This window comes from Coturnix japonica, chromosome 2 (assembly GCF_054131305.1).
Source record: "Coturnix japonica strain WE chromosome 2, WE-NBRP24, whole genome shotgun sequence".
NCBI lineage: Eukaryota > Metazoa > Chordata > Aves > Galliformes > Phasianidae > Coturnix > Coturnix japonica.
Window position 1 is genome coordinate 45107477 of NC_140664.1, and position 24539 is coordinate 45132015.

General features: G+C 35.7%; 1 long non-coding RNA gene across 13 annotated transcripts in view; it reads left to right on the forward strand.

Annotated features, from left to right (window-relative positions):
* The window catches only part of LOC107309997 (uncharacterized), a 161079-nt gene that overhangs the window by 61943 nt on the left and 74597 nt on the right, over nt 1-24539 (forward strand). For 8 of the 13 annotated variants that reach the window (XR_014942618.1, XR_014942614.1, XR_014942612.1 and 5 more), the window contains one exon: nt 1592-1680. The exons of 3 other annotated variants lie outside the window; for them this stretch is intronic. This is a non-coding gene — a long non-coding RNA (uncharacterized LOC107309997). Of the gene's footprint in view, nt 1-1591; nt 1681-9726; nt 9984-23751; nt 24420-24539 lie in introns of those variants that run through there. 2 more of the 13 variants (XR_014942621.1, XR_014942616.1) reach the window with 2 other exon arrangements.

Here is a 24539-nt window from a genome sequence, read left to right on the forward strand (position 1 = left end):
AATAGCACAGAGCAGTCATCTTAATAGCACCATATTATTACTTTCTCATTATGTAAAAGACAATGGAAGTCCTTTATTAACTACAGAAAAATACAGAACCATAGTTATGTCATGATCCTAGGAAGAGAAGGAGCATCTGTAATTGTTAGGGTGGCTTCTGCGCAAGAAGATGACTATGGCAGATGCTTTTAAGTGCTCAGCACCTCTTGGTTCCAGGCCATTAGCATTCAGCTCTCTCTAGGGAATATGGACTTATTACTCACACATGAAATGAGATGATGCTGAGGTTAGCAGCCCTCGTAGCTCTTTCCAGCTCAGTGTCAAGATGAGTAAGGGACACCAATATATGTTTTCAGCTTAAAATAAGAGCATGCTTGAAGAGGGCTGTGCAGTGGCAACTGTCCTGGGTGGTAGCCTCCTGTTCCCTAGTTGCCAATGTTGCTCCATCTATAATGGCTCTAAATGTCAGTAAATTTGACAGAATGGGATAATAAAGTCCATAAATAGGCACAAACATCTGTGTGAAAGGAAACTCCTCAAACAGCCTAAATCTGGGATGAAACATTAGATGTAACAGGGTGTCTCCAGCCTCCTTCTGTGCTGCAGAGTCAACATAGAGGAGCTGTGGGCTGTTTGGAGGAGAACCTTGACTACAGTTTCATGGCGGGGATTGGTCCCTTGTTTACAGAAGGATTAAAAATGAACTGAGTTAGGCAGTTATCTGATGGTAATAAAGAAATTCCAGCTATTGAGATGCTGCAGTAAGATGACAGAAATGATTTTACTGATAATTTGGGAGAGTGAAGGGAAGCACAGTAATGCCTAGAGGCCCCAGAAACCCTAAGTAGACCTGCTAGGCCCTTACCAAGGTCATGCTGCCTCACCTTCACTGCTCGTATTACTTATTCATACAAGAATTAAGGCTAAGTGTTCCCATCTACATTTAAAATGCTTTTTCATTTTGTAGGGGGAATGTAGCATACACAATATGTGTGTGTAGCCTCTGCAGGTCCTTGGAATTTTGCTGGGCATGAGGGGATGGTTACCCAGTTTTATTTATGTTTCTGTGGAGCACAACAACATACCTTGGTTTGGTAACCCCAGAAAGAAACTTGCTTTCTTGTAATGCCCTTTGTCCTTTGGAGCCTATGCTCTTCTGACCATCAAGGATCTGTAACAAATTACTAGCCTTCTTCAGAATCAAATGCCACCATTGTTAGGTTTGGTTATCGTTACTTTGTGGTCCTTTTGGTTTGTTTATTTGTTGATACATTTTTACATATCTTTCCATAACATTGGAAATATCAGATCAGATGACAGTTTTATAAACCAATAACACACTTTCAATAAAAAACTATCACTGCCCAGAGAGGCTACAGTGAAACTATGAGAATGGTCCTCTGCATGAACAAGAAATGCCATTCTTATCTGTTGAAGTGATTCTTGACTGTGTATTCCTGACACTGTGATTAAAAAATAAGTACATAAAAAATGAGGGGATTGGGACTTTTGTGTCCCTCTTCATGCAAGCACCAATCAAACTTCTGGCTTTGGAGCTGAATCCAGATGTGTTCCTGTTCTGTTCCCATAGAGCCTGCATACTGTGTCACTGCTGAGCCCTCTGTCTTCTCATCACATGCCTCAAAACTGCACAGCACAAAAAGCTCAGTCAAGTGCATGGTACCTTTTCTTTACTCACTCTGTATAAGGCAGAAAGCTTACAATGCTGTGTTGAAATATGTGGAGCACTTTTTGTGATCAATAATTCTGATTTTATTTTCTAGGCAATTGTTTTTGCCAATATTGTGGGCAACTTAATTGTAATGTATTTTAAAATAAGAATTATAAGACAACTGTAATAATAAATCCAACTAAAAGGCAATTTCTTATTTTTCCTTATCTTCTTTACTTTCCCACGATACCATACTCAGGACAAGTATGTCTTAGCTACTGTCAGTAAATCAGCATTAAATCAGTATGATTACTGAGGAATAATAATGAGCTTTACACCAAAGGATGGCTGAATTACTAGATACTAAAATAATAAATATGATACATACTTCCTCTAATTTACTCCACATGCTCTTGCCAATGTGTTCATTTGTAAATATAATGCTCCGTTCTTGGAAAACAATTGAAAATAATGATAAGAATATTGTTGACATTGATTATGTATTTATCAAAAAATAAAAAACCCAGAGTCTGCAATTTTCATTCGCATATCATATGAATATTTGTATCTACCATTTTCATATTTGTCAAATCTGAAACTACATAAGTAACTGTCAAAGAACCAAAGAAAAGTGAAGTGACTATGTGATAGTTCAGAATGGAAATAAAGTGGTGAAAGAAACAGTAATTGTATAAATAATAGATGAAATTGCTGCTTTCTCTAGTGAATAAGTGAATAAGCAAGACAAAAGTGACACAATATATGGCCCATGAGACTCTTGTAACTATAGCAACAAAAATACTTGTAATGTCTTCATTGCAGATTGGTCATATTAATATCCAGCTGATGGAACATACTATATATGTGTCATGCAGTCTCACTCTAGCTGTCTCTATTGCTAGGAATGGTCCTGTAAAAGATTTTAGAATTTTTACGATACCTCCAGGGGTAGGTGACATAATGTACCTAGCCACCATTTCTTCTTGCTTAGGAAGTCAAAACTATTTTCTATGACAGAAGCACAAGATGACAACATGTATGCATTTGCATATGGACACTGGACAATAGTCACCAGCCCCTCTACCCTTTAATCCCCCAACTTTTAGTATTCTCATTTTTTTTCCAGACTCGTCCCTTTTGGATGGAAATATTTGGGAAATATTCTAGCTTGACATCTATGTCAGAAATCATTTCCTTAAATTACACTAAATAAAAAAGATTTTTAAAAAACTAGTATTACTTTATAAGTTCTCCAACTGCCATGTATTAGCTTTGGCTGTTATTGGGGAGATTGCTATGAAATTTCTCAGGACATGCAATTTCCAGCTGCCTCAGAACATCCTGACCTACTACTCCACAGATGGATATAGTTCTTCACACCCTCAACGTGTATTCCAAGAACCACAGAGGCAGAAGATTAGAAGAATTCAAACCAAGTTTCAAATCTCTATATCTCATAATCAAAACTCCTATGTTCTGGATCAATTCTTTTCTCTTGGTTTATTATCACACTTGCCTGTTTTGCCTATTTAACAATATATTTCCATCCTGCTGTTAAAGCTGCTGATGCCTAAATGCAAATTGTGTTAAATTTATAAATACCAGTAATTTCAGTCTTTTCTTTGAAATTTGATAAATGGCTGATGATTTTTAAAGGTCAATTCATATTCTGAATTGCTTGACTTAATTACAGGGATGAATTTCCAAATGGTGCCGTTCATCATTCTGTGACACTGTGTTACACAGTCTTTCACATTATAGGGAATTATTTCTTCTCCCTCCCTGGTGTACCTGCACAATTGATGTGGATCTGTGGGGTTTGTGTTTGAGAATATCTATGATTACTAAACCTGAACTCATCAGGAATTGCTTAAGGTAACCCATTCCCTATGGTTTGGAAAAATTGGAGAAGGGAGCCTCTTGCTCAGAGAAAGCTGTGGTGCCCCATCCCTGGAGGCACTCAAGGCCAGGTTGGATATGGCCCCGGGCAGCTGAGCTGGTGGGTGGCAGCCCTGCTCAAGGCAGGGGGATGGAACTGGATGATCTTTAAGGTCCCCTCCAACATAAGCCATTCTATTATTCTATTAAGAATGAAGGAGAACTGCATTAGGGCAAATTTCATTAAAGTCCATTCCCATATGAAATCCTAGATAAGAATCTATTGCCATGGAAGGACTTATTGATCACCTGCGTCCTTGGATTTGCTACTACAGTTTCTGACTCAGTTGATTCAACCCTTGTGACATGGTTTCTTAGCAGTAGATCATCTCTTAACTCCCTCCACTGTCACTTCTTGACAGTAAAGTGCCTTTGCTTAGCAGGTGAAGGGATCCACAGCTAGTGCTGAATTGACCAGATGTAGTAATCAAGTTTTAGGTTTATATAATCAGTATTACTGGATCCCTATTGGATATTTTACACTGGTTGGTGTTGCATACAGATGATAAAGAGGTGGGAGATGTTGCATATTGGGTAGGTGGTGCCTGCGTGCACCTGAGGTGGAGTCGGGGAGGTCACGAGGGTCTGCCAGGGGTGGTGACCTGTACCACTATATAGGGCTTGTTGCAAGGCATTAAACTTGTACTTTCGGCATTACGCACTGTGTGTGAGTCCCGTCTGTTCCCCGTGTGTGGAGGCACGGTAAAGTCACTAGGCAGTCTTGATTTGTTGCCAGATCGGGAGGCGACAGTTGGTAATGGTAACCTGTGCTGATGACATTGTTTGGTGATAAAACGAGTAATGGAGCTGAATTTAACAAGTCTGTTAATGTTCTTAGTTAGTAGCTCCTGTAACAAAAAATCATTTCTCAGAGGGAAGAGGAAGAGGCTAGAATGTATCAGAGGAACCTACGAAAGTATTAAAAATGCCTCCATCTACAGGAACTGATGTAGCTACATTGAAACCATTACAGCCTTTTCACACCCAGTAAAATCCATCCCAAGACTGACAATATCTCAAGCTTCAACTTCTAGAAAATGTGAATTTAATTTAACAAGCATGGTATAACCTAAAACATTAAAAAGTACCTTTTCAGCACTTGAAATTTTACAAGCACTTTATTGCTAGACTGCATAAAACAAATCCATGACCCAGAACAGAATATTAGCATTTAATTGGTTTTGTTTCCTCTAGCATTTGCTGTTCTGTACTTTTCTTTTTATTTCTTTTTTTCTTTTTCTAAGCCCCAGGTACTGAAATGGGCTTCTGTGTGGGAGAATTTTGAGATAAGAAGTTTTTTCCCATGATTGATCAGCACAGTTTCCTGAGCTGATGGCACAAAGCAGCCTAGCAACTATCCACATTTTCCACTGCTTCTTCCTGGGCTGGTAAATGCATCCAGTGTCTCTTATACACATTTCATAATTAAAACAACTCTGAAGTGTAATTTCTCAGGTTGTCTGTAAAGAGCAGGATCTTACATAGATAAGAGAAAAATAATAGTGAAATACATGGCTGTAATAGTCATTATGGAAAATACTGCATTTTAGCCATGACATTTTCTGCATTGCATAACGCAAAGTAATGTTTTGATGCAAAATACAAAGTTGGATTCTGTGGAATGACAGAATACAAAACTAAATCTGCCACAGGCATCTATAGGAAGACTGTTTCAACAGAAAAACTGGTAACTGAGAAAATGTTCTCTGCTGCTTTTTTTTTTTTTTTTTTTTTTTTTTTTGCATCAGTATTTTTTTTTTACTCTGGTATTCTTTTCTCCATCTTGTATCTCCATGAGGAAGAAAGAACACCCTGCGTAGGAAGACCTGCTACATGAAGGCAGACTAAATTGCTATATACCTCAAGCAGCAGACAATTATAGATGCTCACAGAAGTCAGTAAATCACATTCTGCTTAGAAAACCACTCTGGAGATATGACAAGTGGATTGAAGTTGAGCTGGCACAGCTTCACTTCTGCTCAAACCATCTCTATGAAAACCTAATGTACACTAAAACAAATGGTAAGTTCATAATGCCTTTTGTAGTGTGAAATCCTGATTAAAGGGTGAGAAAAAGACCTCAACATTCTATTTAGTACTCTTGATTGAAGAAAGAGAAAGCACTGTGTGTGAGATGGTTTGGATGCTGTGCAATATAAAGGCAAATATTATGTTGTTTGATGTGTTTACATATGGCTAAACACTCAGTGAGGCAGCGTTGGGAACACAACTCAAGCCTTCGTATATTTAAACACTGTTATGAAAACATTCACAAGCACAAACATTTATACCATACTTACCACCCTGCTAGCAGGCTTGTTATGGATATAGTTTCTACATATTTACATGCAGGTTTTATTTACTGTATGGACACATTGCCATTCTGCTTGCTCTCCTTAACTCCCAAGATCACACTTTTGAGGGGTAATACAATGGTAAAAGCATCATGCAGTGGCAAGGATTTGTATGTCATTTGAAATGTTAAGATTTGAATTATTTTATTTTTTTTCATATACATTCAGAACATGAAACCGTTCTATCTTGCAGACATAAAGAACATTAACTTTTTATTTTATTTTCTACATTTATGTTGCAATTAAACAGCTTTACTTGTTCAGTGAAACGGTAGTAAGGATTATAAAGTGTTACATTATAATTTTTCCTGATGAAACAGAAATATGAAATAGCATAATCATTTTGTTTTAACAGACAAAACATTGCAAAGTGTACATTGATTAGAAACTGAGGAGAAAAGAGGTGCCCTCAGCTTGCCAGCTTTGTGAGCACAGGTCTAAAGCAGACAGCTGTAGCCTCAGATGAGTAGTTCCTTAGAGTGCTCAGTGAGCTCATAAATTAGTTTTCTTTCTTAGGAATATTTGACTATAAAGAACACAAAGATCCCTGATCACTCTTTACTATACTTGAATCAATCATTGTTGCAGTGAAATATTTATATTTGAAGCAAATTATTTATGCAAAAAAGCTAGTGTTAATCTGAATGGCATTTCATTTGCCAACACATGTAAACCAATAACGCAGAGGAAGAAGACTGCTACAGAACAGTATAGCAATCGAAAACAGAAATAGGACAAAGATCATAGAATAAATAGAAATTCTTCTGGCATATTGAAAGAATATATTTTCATCACATCACATTGATCTGAAGGCAATAAGAACATTTTAACTGGTAGGACTTCTTAGAGATGTATTTTTCTGCAGAGCCAGTTGGCACAGTGTTAACATCTCCTCTTTCCTAGCTCTTAATGCTTCCCTGCATCTTGGTGGTTGTTTCTTTTTTGCTTTTAGAGAGGGGGTGCTCATCCTATTCCTTTCTATCTATAACTTCAAATTTTCACTTGATTGTTTTTTGGCAAGATTCATCAAACTAGATATGAATTTGGATATATGGATTCTCATCTAGAGGTGAGCTGCTATTCCTCCATATTCTTTTCTGAGCCAATGGAGAAAAACAGGAACTTTACAGCTCAATTACCTGGCCTATTTTTTATGCCTTCATTAAGATGGAATGTACCACATCTCAGAAGTATCTATTTATTTATTCTGACACCAGAAGGAAGATGTATGACTAGTTCATAGGCAGATGGCCACTACAAATATACATATTTATCAATGGAATCCCATCCTTTGAACATTTAGATCAGAATTCTAACTAAGAAAGACTCCCATAGGTGTGACCCACATTCTTGTTTTGAAGGCTGAAAAAATAACATGCTGCCAAACATAATGGAGATAATACATGAAAAGGGAAGGAAGTTGTATCTTCTGACATTTTATATGTTCAGTTGACAGGCATAGTGAACTCAGTGCTTGTATTTCTTTGCAAGGAATTTATCACATCCTGCTGTACTAATGACATGAATGACAATTGTTGTCCTTTACTGAACATTTGTGATCAGGACAGACTGAGGCAGACTCATATGGATGGAGGATATTGCTGCAGGCACTGTACCTGCACAAGCTTCTGAGAGGCACATAGAGGAGCAGCTAACTTTATCCCACAAGCAATTTTGTATTCATCAATAACCCTTTTTTTGTAGTTTCTTCAAAATCTGAACCTGAATGCACAGATCACTTATGACACTGATCAGGCAAAATACTCAAGTGTATCAATCCTGGCTGGAAGGATAGAAAATCACTGGAAGGAGACTATGGAATTCACCATGTAATAGCTAGCAAATCACATGAGGACTTCTTATGTTCTCTATGTACACATTACTCATGAAGGAGTATTCTAGAGCACTAATAATCAACTGTTAAAAATAAAAGCCAGAAAAAGCTTTCATTTATGATTCTACTATTCACATCTGTCCTTTCTACCACTCTAGAGAAAGTACCTAGTTGAGCTGAAGTTAGAACTGGGTTTCAGAGTGGTATTCATATCACTTGGTTAAACATAAATAAATAAATCCAGTCTTCTTAACTGGAAGGAGGGGAAAATTTAGTAATGATTTGCTTCACAGTGTTTCTTGCCAAAAGTTTTGTTTATTTGATTGGTTGGTTTGGAGGGGAAAGAATTATAATTACTTTAAAAGGATTCTTACCAAATGAACAGCTTCTATTCTCTTACTTTTGCATTCAAGATATTTATCCTGAAGTACAACTAACAGAAATAAAATTTATACTCATTATCTTATGAGGTGGAACTAAATTATTGTAGCAGCACTAATCTAAATGAACACCATGGGGTGAACAGAAGTGAATTAAGCAGATGTTTTTATTTTATTTATTTATTTATTTTTGGAGGAAGAGAGGAATTTGTTCAGGTATTTAAATCCTCGAATACATATTAGGAAATGCAAAATAGGTACCATGTATACATAAATCTTCTCCAGATGGTTTTGCATTTGGAAGATCTACAACAGTGGCAAGTCTGCATGAAGTTTATTTGTTGAATTTAACACATATTGATTCCATCTATGTTGAATATAAATTACATGGATAATTTAAATAGTGTTGATAGCATGACATCAAAATTCACTGAAATCTAGGAGACATAGATTCAAGTAGAAATATGCCTTCTCTCTAGTCATACATATATTTTGTCATGATAGCAAGATCTGATCTCCTTTCTCCCATGGCTATATTTTCAAACATAATAGAAAAAAACTGAGGTTATTTGCTTTTTTTCAGTACACTGTTACACCTTGGAAAAAATAGATCTAGATTAGTATAGTCCCAGTGAAATCACAAAGCTGTATTGATGAAAACTCTTTTAGGAACATGCTTAATAGTTTAAAGATCAAAAGCATTTCATTTGGCAAATGTTTACACAAATTCTGACATGTGAGACATGAAATTACTATTAAGAATGCTGCTTTTCACTAATATCACATAAAATAAATATGCTTTCATTATATCCATATATGTATGTAAATCTGTCATCTTTCCATTTCTTAGCACAAAAGGTCTGAGATGCTAGGGCTGTGTTTACAAGAGAAGGGACATTACCCTTTGATTTAGTGGAGAAGTCAAACAAGTCTATGGCCTGCTCTTTGTAGAAGAATACTACACTTAGATAATGTGTTGTAAACTATAATGTAATTGTATTCAATGGATGTAGTCCATTCTGACTAAAGAGATTTTCTTCAGTTCTATAGATAATGAGAGAGCTTAGCTGCTTTCACAAACAAAATCTCAAGCAAATTTCGATGTCAAAAACGGGAACAAAATATTTCTCATGATCTTCATTGCTTTTTTCTCTCCTTTGAACTTTGTTATTTAACATCAAATGGCAGTATTGAGCATAAAAGTTTACATAGTCAATAAAGAGCTTGTTCTTTACTCCAGGAACCTGCAGACTTATTGGCAAAATGAAAGAAAAAAGGAAACAGAAGTATTGAATCAAATAAGCTTTTTTATGTTATGACATTATTCTCTTTTTCAGTTGTATAAACTCTGCTCAGTACTGATTGTGCCACATCTAAAGTACCAGATTTAGTTCTGGGCCCTCAAGTATGAGAGACATTGGCATACTGGAGAAAGTCCAACAGAGGGTCAACATGATGATATAGAGACTGAAGCATCTCTTTTGAGGAGAGGTTGAGAGGGCTGTGAGTACTAAGCCTGGAGGAGACTCAAAGGGATCAGCTCCCTCTTAACACCAGGCAGCACTTCTGTGCTGTACCAACATTGGCACAAATTGCTCAGAGCCTGAGGGATCTCTTCCTTTCTTCCAAAGCCACCTGCACATGGTCCTACGTCCTTGCTCTGGGTAGAACTACTGAAGCAGGGAATGGGTCACAAGGACCCAGAGAGCCTTGCCAGCCTCAGTCACTCTGTGATTCTGTACAACTGGGAGTGGATGTTGGATGGCTGTTAAACATAGGATAGAGATAGCATTAAACTCTCTATGGTGAGTAAAGTCTTCATCACTGCTTGTTTTTAATTGTATGGAACTTAGCAAGTAGTATCCAGAATTTATGACACCAGTATGTAAAAAAAGTTGATGTTTTAAGTAATGACCATAAATTTTTCTGTATTAGCCTCATTAAACTCCTAAAATCAGATTAATTTAAGAGATACTGTATGAATGTTCTAGAGCTATAAATATTATGCAATAGCTAAGCTAATAATTTTTTCTCCTGGTTTAATGTGTCCAGCTGCTTTTGTTCTAAATATTAAAATGTTTTTTTTTTGAACATTTTATTCTGAAATCTAAAGCTTTTCTCTAGAAAGTTATTCTTATTGGATTTTCCTTACCTTATTTATACGAGAAGTGATGTTCTGCACACTTTTTATTTTTATTTATATTTTTTCCATATTATCTCTATTTGTTTCTCTGCCTGAAACACTACAGAGATATTCTTAGGAAGGAACTGAAATCATTTCAGTTTATATCTTTAATTTCTTCGTTTAAGCCCATTGCATTGCTTCATGGAAAGCATCAGATGTTTTCTGCTCTGCCTCAGTGAGGCTGCATCTGGAGAACTGGGTTCAGTGTGAAGTGCTACAAAGATTTCTGGGGCATGGAGCATCTCCTTATGAAGAAATGATGAGAAACCAGAGTCTGTTCGGCCTGGAGAAGAAAAGAATGAGGGGGCATCTTATCAATGCACATAAAGATCTGAAGGATGCAGTCAAGTGAATGGGGCCAGGCTCTTTATAGTGATGTCCAGTGACAGAATAAAGAACAAGGAAACATATTCAAGACCTGTCTAGACATTTTCCTGTGCAACCTGCTGTAGGGAACCTGATTTAGCAGGGGGTTGGACTGGAGGCTCTCCTGAGGTTCCTTCCAGCACCTATGATTCTGTGATTGTCTGATTCTTCCCAGATACCCACATCAAGACCTTTGCTGCCATCTCAAAAAAGAATCAGTCCTATTGCTTTGTCAGCAATCCACAGTTTTCTGAAGTTTACTTTAAAACCCAACACTTCAAAATAAGTTTTGAGAGTATTAGAAAAACAGGGCATGATGGTATTCTGGCCACTGATCTTATAGACTTTAGCTTTGTGCTTCAGTAGATTTAATGGAAATGTTGTCATTTCCACAATTATAATATGTTTCTAAGATTATTTTATAATGGTATCAATCCCTAATGGAAGAGTATTCCTCCATTAATATAATAAATTTATTTTATTTATTTTTTAATAGTTTAATACTTGGCAATGTTATAGCCAGTTTTGAATGGCTATGTACAGTTTCAAGAGTATAGAAGATTTACAGTATAAAACAGTTAACTGATTTAAAACTCTTGGCACCAAGACTGAATTAGTCAGTGTTTATATAAACATGACAAAATTCAGCCTCCAGATATGCAGTCTCACTTATTTTTTACTTCTTTTTTTTTTTTTTTTTTTCAGTAGGAGCTGGATGTATGAAACTGGGTGTGGGATATTTTCTGGTGACTATTGTGAATAGTATAATTTTTAACTCCTATGCGTATTAAATTGGAGACTTCTGCACTTCTGTGCTGTTTCCACATGTATATCTCACCTGTGTGAGTTAAGACCTCCAAGACTCAGTCAGAGTGTGAAGCCCCTGGCCCTGCAGCTGCTCAGCCTTTACCTCCTGAATGTCATCTGGATAGAATTCAGAACCCAGGATATCGACAGGACTGGGGACAGCTTGGCATCTCACAGATGAGGATATTAGGTTAAAGGCTTTCAGGACAAATTATGCTATCCAAATAAGTGACACAGAAGAATCTTAATATGACTGCATACATGTGGTAGGATAGAGAAAGAAAATGTGCTGTTGTTTGACATCATAGAAAGCTCCAGAGAGAGGTTCTAGAGAAAGATTAGGGCTGTTGAGAGACATCTGATCTGGACCACCCCCAGCCAGCTAGCAGCTGGTGGCTGGATCTGTGGCAGAGGGAAAACAGCTGTTATGTGGCTGCAGCCATTTGCAAAAGGACAAAACAGCTGCAGAGCCATTTAGCAGTCAGAGGTAACTGTCAGGATTCAGTCCAGCTGTGAGAAGGAGGCAGAATTTCCCTTCGGGAGATGCACAAAGTGCAAGCTGGCTGAATTGTGGTTGCTCTGGAAACCATCCTTTGAGTCTCTTTACTCTAGTAAGTGTAATTCCTCAATCATAGCATTACGCTAATAATGTTTGGGATTAAATATCTTTTTTTAAAGCCGAAAGAGAAAAGGGGAAGTGGAATTATGACTAATTGCATATTCAAATAAGTGAACATATGTTTACCTGAATATATAATGTGGTATTAAAATTAATACACACTTCTTTTTCTTTCTTTTTTATTTTTTTTTTTCTTCTTTGCAGGACTAATTAAAATAATTGTAAATGCATGTATTTGATGGTAATAGAGTCTAACTAGATTTTTTTAATGCCTTCCATTTTAGCCTCAGGGTTAAGACCCATGCAAAAGCCACTCATGAGCCTTGAAAAACCATCACAGCAGAACTACAGGATATTTAAAGTACACTTCCAAATCCTGTTTAGGCAAAAATTTGTGTTTATAAAATAAGCTATCAGAAGGGCACAAATGCGTAGATGATTTTTTTTTTTTTAAACTCATTCATAGTTTCATTTTATTTATATAAGAAAAAGAAAGCCATCTCCTTCTGTATGCCTTGAAGCTTTCACAGTGCTTTGCTGTTGGAAATAACAGTTATTCTAAGAAAAATGAGGATGGTGGGTTATCTTTTTACTTACACAGAAGGAAACAGCGGTAGCATCAAAATGACAGAGCATTAAGCATCAAAAGCTGCATGAGATTTTTAAAAAAAATTTATTTATTTATTTATTTATTTTTCAGTTATTGGAAGGGATAAAGCTTTTGCAGGAAACAAATCAAGGGAATATTCCACAGATCATGGGACATTTGAATTCTAGGAGAGGGAGATGAATGGGAGAAGTATTGATGAGAACACGTGTCCCTTACATGAATGAAGCTAGAAGGTGAAGACACCAGAATTGTACTGTTGGCAAAACTGGTTCAGTGGTATTTGGGAGGGTTTATTTGTGCTTTTATAAAGAGTAAGGAATCCTAGACAAAAGGAAATCTTTTATTGCAGGAGCAGATGTTCCAGTTTTTGATGATAGATGGGCTGGGTGACAGATAAATACACAGTCAGAGAGACTTAGAAGTATCCAGTAAAGATGATACAACGAAGAAATCACCAAGCCACAGCATGTGACATCTAATAGATCCTAGCAACATGGGCCATGTAAGGTATAGCTGCAGCTGTAGAGGTTTCTGTTGCAGATGCCAAGAAAATATATAATAATCATTGTGCTCCAAAGATGTTCAGGAACAGATGAAAGATAATGGGATCAGTGTTACAAAACTTGAGTGATACATCTTTTTTCTGATTAGGGTTTTATAGATAGTGATTACAATATATTCCATAAGGATAAACTATTATCAATTCAGACTCCCAGGCAAATAGCATTTACAGACCCAGATTTCTTATTTCCATGCTTCTGACTAGTAAAATCTAAGATAAGCTGTGGCTGTTAAGAAGTTGCATGGAATCTCTAGTAGTACTTTTAATAGAGAGACTTGTTAAAGTTCTGAAAGTCTTTTGTCATCCAGCTGATTTATCAGAATATAAATGTAGTAGTATCCTGAATGACATATTCATCCATTGCATTATACACAGTGTTCTTTCTCGTGACCATTTAATGCTGACAAAACACATTTCTAGTAATTTCTCTCCCTTACTGTCTTCCTTATGCTCACAAGTGTGATAGAATAAAGGTAATTTGAACAAGTAGGCTTTTTTTTTTTTTTTTCCTCTCAATTCAAATTGTGTTTACTAGTAGAGGTTGAGATATTTTATGACAGCTGGACTCCTTTTTATTTCTAATAGCCTATTGGTAATTCAGTCTAGAAAGCTAAAAGTCATGATTTTGCTGCTTTTCTTGTAATCTTTGATGCAAAACATCACTTTTAACTTCTGAAAAGCATACTCAGTATGAGTTGTTTGGAAATTGAATTATAAAGCATTTGTATCTCTCTGTATTTGTGAAATGACTTTTCATGTGTATAGCATTGAACTGATGCTGAATCCTATCTGTACAGAGTAGTTAAGTTAATCTATTTGACAAGTGACACTGCAATACAGAAAAATATAGCTTCTTATTATGGCAAAGTAAGCACTGAGAACACCTCTAGAAGAGCAAAATTCCTCATAGATTTAAAATCAAAATATGCCACCTCTTCCTTATGACTGAGGAGCCCCAAGTGAGATTTCTGAGATATAATGAGGGTGACTCAAGTGGCTGAAAGTTTCTACGTTTTTTATCTGATATATTTATGTCATTCAAAAATTAAATGAGTGAAAATTGTTTCTTGTGAATTCTGAAGGGTTAATACATTAATTCCCAAAGTTACTGTGTGATGATTTGAAATAAACATGAAAATTCAGCCACGATAATGGATAATTCCGAAATGATAAACCTCATTTCAAGCCAAGACTGTTTAACAACTAGAACGAACCTATGAATGAATGTCAAGAAGTGACATCAAGATAACTGTGATTTTCTGTTGGCTTTGCAGATGGACAATGAACTATTTGGGTTGGAATGAAGATGATTTATTCCTAGAAAATTAAAAGCAACACTGAAAACGACCAATGAATGGACTGTTTTGTTCTATTTTTTCCAGTGGAACTGGTTCACCTAATAGTATATAGTAATGTATATGAAATAAAATAATAATAATAAAATAATTTAAATAGCAAGGTTTCCTTCTTTTTTTGTCTTTCCTACAGCTTAGACAGCTTTGAATGAAGATGTGTTGGTTTTGAAGCAGACTACATTGTCATATAAAATGTGGTTCAATGAGACTCTGAAAATGAAACTGCAAAAAGCAGTTATTTATTTTTTCCATAACTGATTGGTAGTTGGTTTGCTTCCCTGGATGGTGGCAGGAACAGAGAAGCACCACACTCAAGAGGAGTGCAGGATAATTTGTCTGTGCACATGGCTTTTGAGAACATTAGCTTTTATAATGAAACTGTGTGCCCAGGAAGCAAAATTAGGAGATAAGTATTCAATGCAATGGCATCCAAGCACCATTGCTGGTACTCTAGACGAGATGTGGAAGACCACCCAACTTGGATAGATTTATATCTATGCAGCACCAGCATAGACTGCTGGAGGAGACTCATCCAGCTGCATAATTCCATCCAAGTGCAAGCCCAGACCAATAGCCAGGTAATGCTTCCAAGATGGTCTAACAGAGTATATTTCAGTTCTGTTAAATAAATGTATTTGCCTGACATGGAATGTCAGATAGAGTTAGAATGATAAGGAATTGGAGTCTCTTTTAAATCTTCAGTAGTGTTTTGGAGTAGAAATTTATTTATATTAGTTACTTAGGTTTTTAAGATTTCTTATCAAACAGAACTTTTTTTTTTCAGGAAGAGTTTAAAATGAATATAAGTAACCATAACGTCACAGTCATTAAAGATGAAATGCAATTTATATAACAATTTAGGTTGCTGAGCCAGCTCTACATTTCTATCAAAAAAGAGCCAGAATATGTGGGAATTTAAAAAAGGTATGAAATAAGCATGTCTAGATTGTAAATTTCGGTACAATTTTTTAAATGTGTTTGTCTTAACAAATGCTGGAAATGTACTTCAACTTCTAGCATAGGTAACCTTCTTTCTTTACTCTGGTTTAAAAAACAAAAGTTCCGTGCCTGAAGTATAGCCGTTGCTTATGCTGATATTGCAAAAAAAGCAGGATTCTCTCTTCCTCATCTTTATTGACTGTGTAGTGTTAACAATACTAACAGTCCTCCTGCGTGCAAGAAAATGTGACAATGGCTGTGAAGTAGATGTTATATAAGTGTGAAGTGTAACTTTTTAAAAGGTTGTTTCCAGTGATGTGCCATAAGAAATCAGGGTTTACTTTTCATACTTCAGTGTGAAACAACTTGAAAATTACATTTTTGAAGCAGAAATTAAAAGAAATGTGGTCACAATACACTTAGGAAATAAGAAAAAAATCTCCATCCCTTAACGTGATTGTGAAATTCTGAAGGGGATTCAAGAAATAATTAAAATAGCAAAATAGTAGAGCCAGACTTGGGAATGAATAAACATTCTCTTATGTGTTTTCATCTCAAGAAGCAACCAGGTTGGGTTGTAGAGCGACTGTATGATCCAGGGACTATGAGCTCAGCCATTCTGCAGATGGGACAGTGCCATAGTGTGTTTGAAATTATATATCCACTTAATAAATGAGGTTGCTGAGAATGGAATTGATGCAGTCCTCTCAGATGGCAAGATTTGATTAAGGAGCTTCAGGGTGACTCAAACTGGGAAATCACCACAAAAGCTATCATATTGACCACAGTGATTATAGTAATAAGGAAGCTTAACTTTTTTCTTTTTAAGTTGTGACCACTCCTATAACTGTAGACAATACGCTGCACTGTGATGACTCTACGTGCTGCTCACTGTCCAAAATTTCACTTCAGTGTTATTCATCTGCTTGTTTGATAGCAGATAGTCAGGAATAAAACCTGTCTGTCCTTAGAGACAATACACAACCCATGATCTATGAAAATAAGTTGATTTGTACAGTGTCAAGATCTTGTGTGCTGTATAACAAGGGTGAAGGCTGCCATCTGTGCTGGGACAGAATGAGACCACCAGGAGCTGACAGAACAAGCCTCAGCTAAGTACTCTGTAATGAACAGTGGAATAGACCCAGAGAATCTTGGACCAAGCACAGAAATGGGCACATAACAGCCACTAGCTACATAAGTCCTGTGGGACAGACATACAATGCTTCTTTCTTCCAGAAACTGCTCTTAAAATACAAAATACTTCGGCTTCATTTTAAGATTAAAAAAAAAAACAACTTAAGAAGTTTTAAATTAATTTGTATAGTATCAATTTCAAGACAGTCTAGTTGTTTCAATGGCACTTGTCTTTTTATTAACTTTTATTGATGTTGTTGTATTATTTACTAAATTATTTTCAGATTTCAGTTTATGACAGCTTATTATGTTGATAAGATGTAAACAAAATAAAATCTTCTGGAGTAGGTCCATGTTCTGAAACACCTGGACAAAGAATTCTTGTAAATAATACTATCATTCAACAGGAAAAAGATCCTTGTTCAGTGACATAGTCAGTTCTACTCACAAAGTTACTTCTGTTAGTATTTGTTTAATGGATATAACAGTGAAAAAGAAATAAGCATACCACTGTCATGCATGAAACCATCTTACATAACCTAGGGATCCAGCTAATAAACAGAATATTTCATTGGCTTCTCTTGACTTCATATTTACTCTTTCAGGTTTATGTGAGTGTAGATAAAGGTGACAGGAGATAACCAGTTCTAAGTTACCTGAAAAGGATGATGGTCACCAGTTAAAGAAAGAAAGATTTGCTTACCTGTCCCAAGGATCAGAGATCACTAAATAATTCAGAAGAAACAATCTCTAGGTAGAAAACCTCTCCTTATGGTAGCCAGCCCTTAAATGAGACCTAGGGAAGGAACTGGGTTCCACCCTTTTTGGTTGCACAGGTGAATTGCTTTCTCTTGTGCTCCCAGGGCTGGCTGTGTCCCTTCACCAGGTGCTCAATCATTGGTTCTGGCTGTAATTTAGCTATTCCCATACAGTGAGGATTATCAAATTGTGGAAGGGATGCTACAGAACTCTTAAAAACAGAAAACTTGAAGATAGAAGTAGGAACTCTGGAAATTAGGAGTTGGCTAATTAAAATGTAATCTGAAGAAAATTAACCAGTTAACTGCTTTTCAAATGCTTCCTTGACAATGCAGATTACTTTCTGAATACAGACAAGTGCTGTGACTAGAAGCTATGGTTACTGTGTGGATTACCCAAATATGTAGGAGATCTAACATATTTTCCTGATAGGTAACGTGAAGAAAAACAATAACAGTCTTTTCACAGTTTAAAAGTAAAAACAAAGGTGCCTTCAAACCTGTCACAACTCCAGAATTGCTCTACATGTATGATGATGAGAATGCTAACAAAAACTGTCTTCCACATGGAAAAGCAACATTCTCTTTACATATGACAACAAAATTTTGAAAATAAAATGGCTGATAGTTAGAAAGACTAGGTAATTTGAATGAGGATAGCAGAGTTACTACTTTACAATGGAAATGGGAAGACGGTAAGAAGCTATTCAATTAGCAACTTTAGCATAGCAGGTCAGTGATAGACCTTTTCCGGTCTCAAAAAGAGTGACCTTGTATATTACAAGTTACTTCCAAGCAGCAAGGCCACTACATCTTCTTTAAAGAGCAGCTGAATTTTGTGGATTAGAATATAGAGAATCTCTTCATTTTGTGGTTTGACAACTGTGCATGACTGTCTGCTTGTCTTTCACATAGCTGTCACCACCACTGAAACACTCAATCCACCTCCTCACTGTGCTCACACCCACAGTTTGGTTTCCATAAAACATCAGCAATATTACTGTTTGAATGTGGACTGCTGTTTTTTCCAGAATGCTCTCTAGTTTTCTGGATTTTTGCATAGCGTGTGCAATATTTTCCAAACACAGCAGATTTCAGTATAAAAAAAATCTGAGGAAAATAATCTTCAAAAGGACAGGCAGTACAGGCTACATAAAGAGACTGACTATAACTGGCATAAAATCTGTCTTATGTTTTTAAACGAAAGATGTAGATGTAAGTTTCCACATCATAAAACAACCCTGACATTTTTAACAAAATGGGTGCTTTTTGCCAAAATGAATGCTATGCTAAAGTCAGGAAAATAAGAAGAGAAGAAAAGAAAAGAATAGAGAGAATTTTTACATCTCTTCCTTAGCAGCAAATATCATTCTGGTGTGGAGAATACACTTCCGTTGATTTAAATTATTGCATCATTACTTGACAATAAGTGCTGAAAACTATGATGAGATTTAAATTATTTAGGAATTAGAAATTATATTTTATTACTGTTAGTACTGATTGCTGTTACTAATAATCTTGTAAGAGTAGTTTATTTTGGAAAACTACATGTAAACTTCTAGCCTAGGAGCTCTAAAAACAGACACATCCAGCCACAAAGGAACCATGACACCAGTCAACACCGCAGGAAAGGAATATCTACTACCTAGCTCTGCTTAGTTTGATATAAGCATACTTAGCAGAGTTTATGAAGTCTATTCCACCCTTTTAACAATCACTACCTCATTTTAGGAACTGTACACAAATTTCATCACAAAACATGATCTTAATATTTGTCCTCAAGTGAACTCTATAGTAGTTTGCTGCTAGTTGTTAAGATACCACGCTACTGAATGTGTACTTGGGTATCAAGCAATGCTGCATAATAGGGTACAGATGTAATATAAATGCACATCAAACTGAACAGAAAAAAGCAATATATGAGTAGAACTCAAATGATTTTTTGCATTATGCCTTTTGTGAAACATCTGCTTCTAATGAGCAATTGAGTAGAACATCAAAAATGCTTCATTTTTATGTTTGAAAAAATTATAAAGAAACATTCAGTTTTCATAGTTTTGGTCTCAATTATACTGTACAAGGGAGCCCTGAAAATTTTTGCAAAGTACAGAAAGTAAGTCAAGGCTGTCCAGAGGCTTCCATTTTATGTTATGTTACCACATGTTATGTTAACCACACATTATGTTACACTCACTCCTTGTTACTTAAATGATCATACAGAGTTGCATTCAAGTCTGTGCAAGCTAATTGATGAATTTTGTGGTATATTTGTTAAGCAACTATGGAAATCATGAAATGCTATCAATCTTTAAAATAAGTTTTAGGTTTGGTTATTTTGTGGTTGTCTTTTTTTTTTTTTTTTTTTTTTTTTTTAGCAATGGTCGAAATCTGATAAAACTAAATAAATAGAAATATAATTAGGATTTTACTTTTGAAAGATCATGTAGGTTGCTCTGAAATAATGCCTCATTTTCATGGGAGCTATAACGGATACAGAGGGAACAATAACAATACTTGATAGAGCAAATAAGAGCAAATTTTCATCTACAAAATACTAATTTACAACATAGTCACCACTATTAGATATTAATTTTCACCAGCTATGAACAAGAGCCTGCATACTGCACTCATAAAAATCTGCACTACTGGAGGTGATCCACTGATACTGTTGCCACTGCTGAAATGCACCACCCACTGGTCCCAGTCTCATTGTGCTCACATCTTCTGTTTGTTCTCCATAAATGTTCAGCAAGCATCAATGAATGTTAGATTAGTAGTAGTAGTAGTAGATGCCATTTTTCCCGCATGGAGGAATTCAGTGACACACCTTTTCTTTATCGGCACTTCCATGTCAGACACCATTCTGTCAGACTGCACTTCTGCTGCCATCTGTCACACAGCAAGAACAGCTAATAGAATATTGGTTCAATCCCTACTTCCACACCATCAACATACACCTCTGTCATCATGGGCCAACATAAAAAAAGTAGGAGACATTACTTTCAGTGCAGTCTTCATATTTAGGTTGTTACAGAAAAACATGTTTGAACTAATCAAAATATTTCAGGCTTCATTAAAAACCCCCATGGTCTAACACAAGAGTAAGAACATGTCCATAGTTAATCCAGAATGTCTATAGACTGTCGATATTAAATCTGACACAGATTTCTCCTTATAAACTTGTGTGAGGAAAATTTCTGAAGTATCACAAAAACAAAACAAATCAGAGATTCCCAAAGGAAAAGGTTTAAAATCAAAACAAATAATTGTAGTATTCCCAAACACATTTCTTATAAATATGATTTGATTTTTGCTCCATTAAAGGGGCATTTTTAACAAATGAGTACTTGAAAGTATTAGTAATGCTACATTTAATTAGAATAATTTTAAAATTCAGATGCTTGTGAAAATTAACAAAGTTAAGAACTGTCAGTAATTAAATATGTCTTATCAATAGAAAGTTGCAAACAAAAATTAGTTTTAGTAGACCATACTCAAATGCAGCTTAGCAGGCAAGCTGTTTGCATTTTAATAAGCCAGTAATTATGCATTTACCTGACTCAGTGATTTGGGGGAAAGTTGAAAACTTCCTAACCAGACATTTTTTCTTGATGAGCAATTGTACTCTGTCAATTCCGTATGGACTCACAAAATTGTCATATGTATGAATTCTGGCCTTAGTTTTCAGTTTAAATCCCATTCACAAACAGATACCAGATTCTTAGTGGCTCTTCTGTCCTCATTCTTTCTCATCCTGGTCCACACAGTAAAGCTGCTCTTCCTCAGATCTCAACTCAGATTTGTGCGGAATTATATCCTCTGTTTATTTTCTATTTTAGTAACCTTCACCAAAAACATGAATCTTAAAAAGAAGTTGATAGTCCGCTAGTTTTGGAAGAAGTTAGGAAATACATGTACCTTACCAATCTTCACACTATTATTTTAGGGGATTTAGGGTTGTTTTTCCATTCTTTGTTTTTCCAAGTCAGAACACTTTTATAATTAAATAGTGATTAGCCTCAGTAGTTATAGAAAGGATATACAGACTGACAAAACCACTGAAATGTAACACACTTCTGTTTTATAGGATTGAATGTGTACACAAAAGCAGTATATGCATGTGGTTGGAAAAATGATAGTATTTGCATGCAGTTTTTCTAGAAAGCCATGTAAAAAGGACTCAAAGAGAATATAGATCTCATATTATTTTGCAATGTCAGCCTATCTCAGATGTCTTACTTTAGGTCGCTAATAGAATTTTTGGTAAAACATTTTGATATGTAGTTGTGACCATATTTGCAAAGAGATTTACATTTACCTCCAACCAAGCAAGTTAGCTAGTCTGCTAACTTTATTCTTTCAAGGTCAGGCTGAATGTGGCTCTGGGCAGCCTTGTCTAGTGTATTGTGACCCTGCACACAACAGTGGGGTTGGAACTAGGTGATCATTACGATCCTTTTCAACACAGGCCATTCTGTGATTCTATAATTCTAAGAATTTGTCTGAATTTTGGCGTTTATACTCAAATAATGGACATGTAATATTATGAGAGGATTATTTTTTACTTTTCTTTCCTCCAATTACTGCATATATCATCTTTCTTTCCAAGAAATACTCTGTTACTTGAAGTTTTAATGAGCATTTCACCATGAGCTGATGAGATAAAGCCTTTACGTGGCTTAACTCTAGTCAAACGTGATGACATTTTTCTGCATCCATGGCAAGAATTAATCAATGAAGGAAAAAAAAAAAAAATAGAAAAGAAAAGAAAAGAAAAAAATGGGACAGAACAGGACTAGTTGGAATTTACCAAGGAAAAATGGAAAAATACCTATTGTTTCATGTATGTCATCACATATACAAGGTTTTTATATAGAAATGTGAATGTGATGTGAAACAGATGTTTAGAGCATTCTTCAAAGGTATCTAAACAGAGTGCTGTATTCAGATAGACTGAGAAGGAAATCACTTGCTTCATCTGTAAAAACCTTTTTTAAGAACAAAAACTTCTTTCATTTTTGTGAGTGTGAAGGTGGTCCTGATAATATAGCATTTCTGATTTAAACATTATTCAAAGGAAATCTAAACCACTTCCCTTAGGAATGCTAACTATGGTATAATGTTATCCTGTCAGTGATATCATTGATGTTAAAGAGTACCAGTTCAAGAGAGACTCCTGGGGACGCAGGTAGTGAACAGCCTCCACCTTGACACAGAGCCACTGACCACAGCCCTCTGTCTGTGACCTTCCAGCTAATTTCTTATCCACCAGATATTCTCCCTTCAAACTCACATCTTGCAAAACAAAACAAAACAAAACAACAATAAAAATGAAAACAATAAAACAATATATTATTTGCTGCATCTTGAAACTTGGATAATACTTCCTACAGTGTACCTAAGAAAATGTCATCAGTGTTATAATGTTACTTGAATCAGATATTCACTATTGTGTTGAAAGGTATTAATCTTCAAAAGTATGATATCTAAGCCTTAGGACTATGCTGCCATAGTTCTCTGTCATGGAGGAACACAAATCTGAATGATTCAAAGTTTAGTATGATGCAGTTGATGTTGCTTTAGTTAGCCAAATATTAAGCTAGACCATTATTTCCCTATGCATATGTTTTCTGTGGTTTCTTTTTTTATGGTGCATACTGTAGGAAATGGGCAGAAGTCAAGTATGTTGTAAAACTTGGTGCACTGTGTTCACCAAGTAGAAAATAATGGTCTTTGGCATACATTCACTCATGCATGTTTTACAGTATTGCTCCTCTGCTGATTCAGTAAAGTAGTTTAGGTGTAAAATAAGAAAATATTTCAAGTACCAAGATAATATGTAGATTTTTTTTTTTCTAATCTGCTGGAAACCTGACTTTATTTGAACTGGTACCGTGTAGGTGCAAAGAACAGCTTATACAAAATTCAGTTGTCTCTTTGGCTACATCTTTATTTAATGTTCATGACTTTTTTTTTCTCCCCCAACTTCTTTTTAGCAAGTGCTTCTACATTTGATTAAATAATAAGAAAAAGGCCTCCAAGGATGGCTACACAGAAGACAGAAAGATCTTTTACAGTTAAAAAAAAAAAAAAAAAAGAAATCCATTTCTTATTAAATTTGTTTGCTTCTAGCAGATGAGAAAGAAAATATTTTAAGTAAGAGTCATAATTTTGTGTTTTTCTTTTACTAAAAAGTAAGAAGAGACTGAATATTAGAGAGAGTTGCACTAACGAGCATGCTGAAATTAGGTTACATAATAAAGGTGGACAATTGTGTCACTAAAGACATTAATCCTTTCTATGCTATATATAAAGCAAAGGACAGTCCAAAAACCTTGGTGGAAAACTACAAACTGTTATTTACAAATATGATTGAATACTTTTACAATTACTAGATCCAACATCTGAAACAATGTATTTTCTTATATTGAAAAAAGCAGAAATGACATTTGCTATTTTTTATTGTATAAATGAATATTTGCAGAATTGTATGTGATTAATAGGACTAAAACCCTCCACCACTCCCCTCAAGTTTTCATATTCGTGCAGCTTCCTGCAGCCACATAATCTGAATCTTGTGACTTCATTCCTCACACAGTGTAAGGTGGAGTCCTTTTTAAGCACTGGAACAGACTGCCCAGGAATGTTGTGGAGTCTCCTTTTCTAGTTTCCTTATATCTCTTCATCTGTACTGTGCAGACTGGTAAGTCCAGCTTGAGTATTCATTTGCAATGGAGTTACCTGATTCTTTAAGTAAGTCATCATAAGAGGAGATATTACAATTTCCAGGCGTCAGCAGCAAGAAACACAGAGCAATTTTTACATCCTATCAGTCACCTCACTTTAGCTTTTGCAATGCTTCACCAAACAGAGGGCCGTCATGGCTGTCAGCATCATTCTCTGGTAAGATGAACAGTTTGCAGTTAATTCTGCCTAAATGGAGCATGTAATTAAAAATGTTAATATAGCCACAGTAGTCATATATTGATAATAACATTTGACATTCGAAGTTTTCAAGCTACA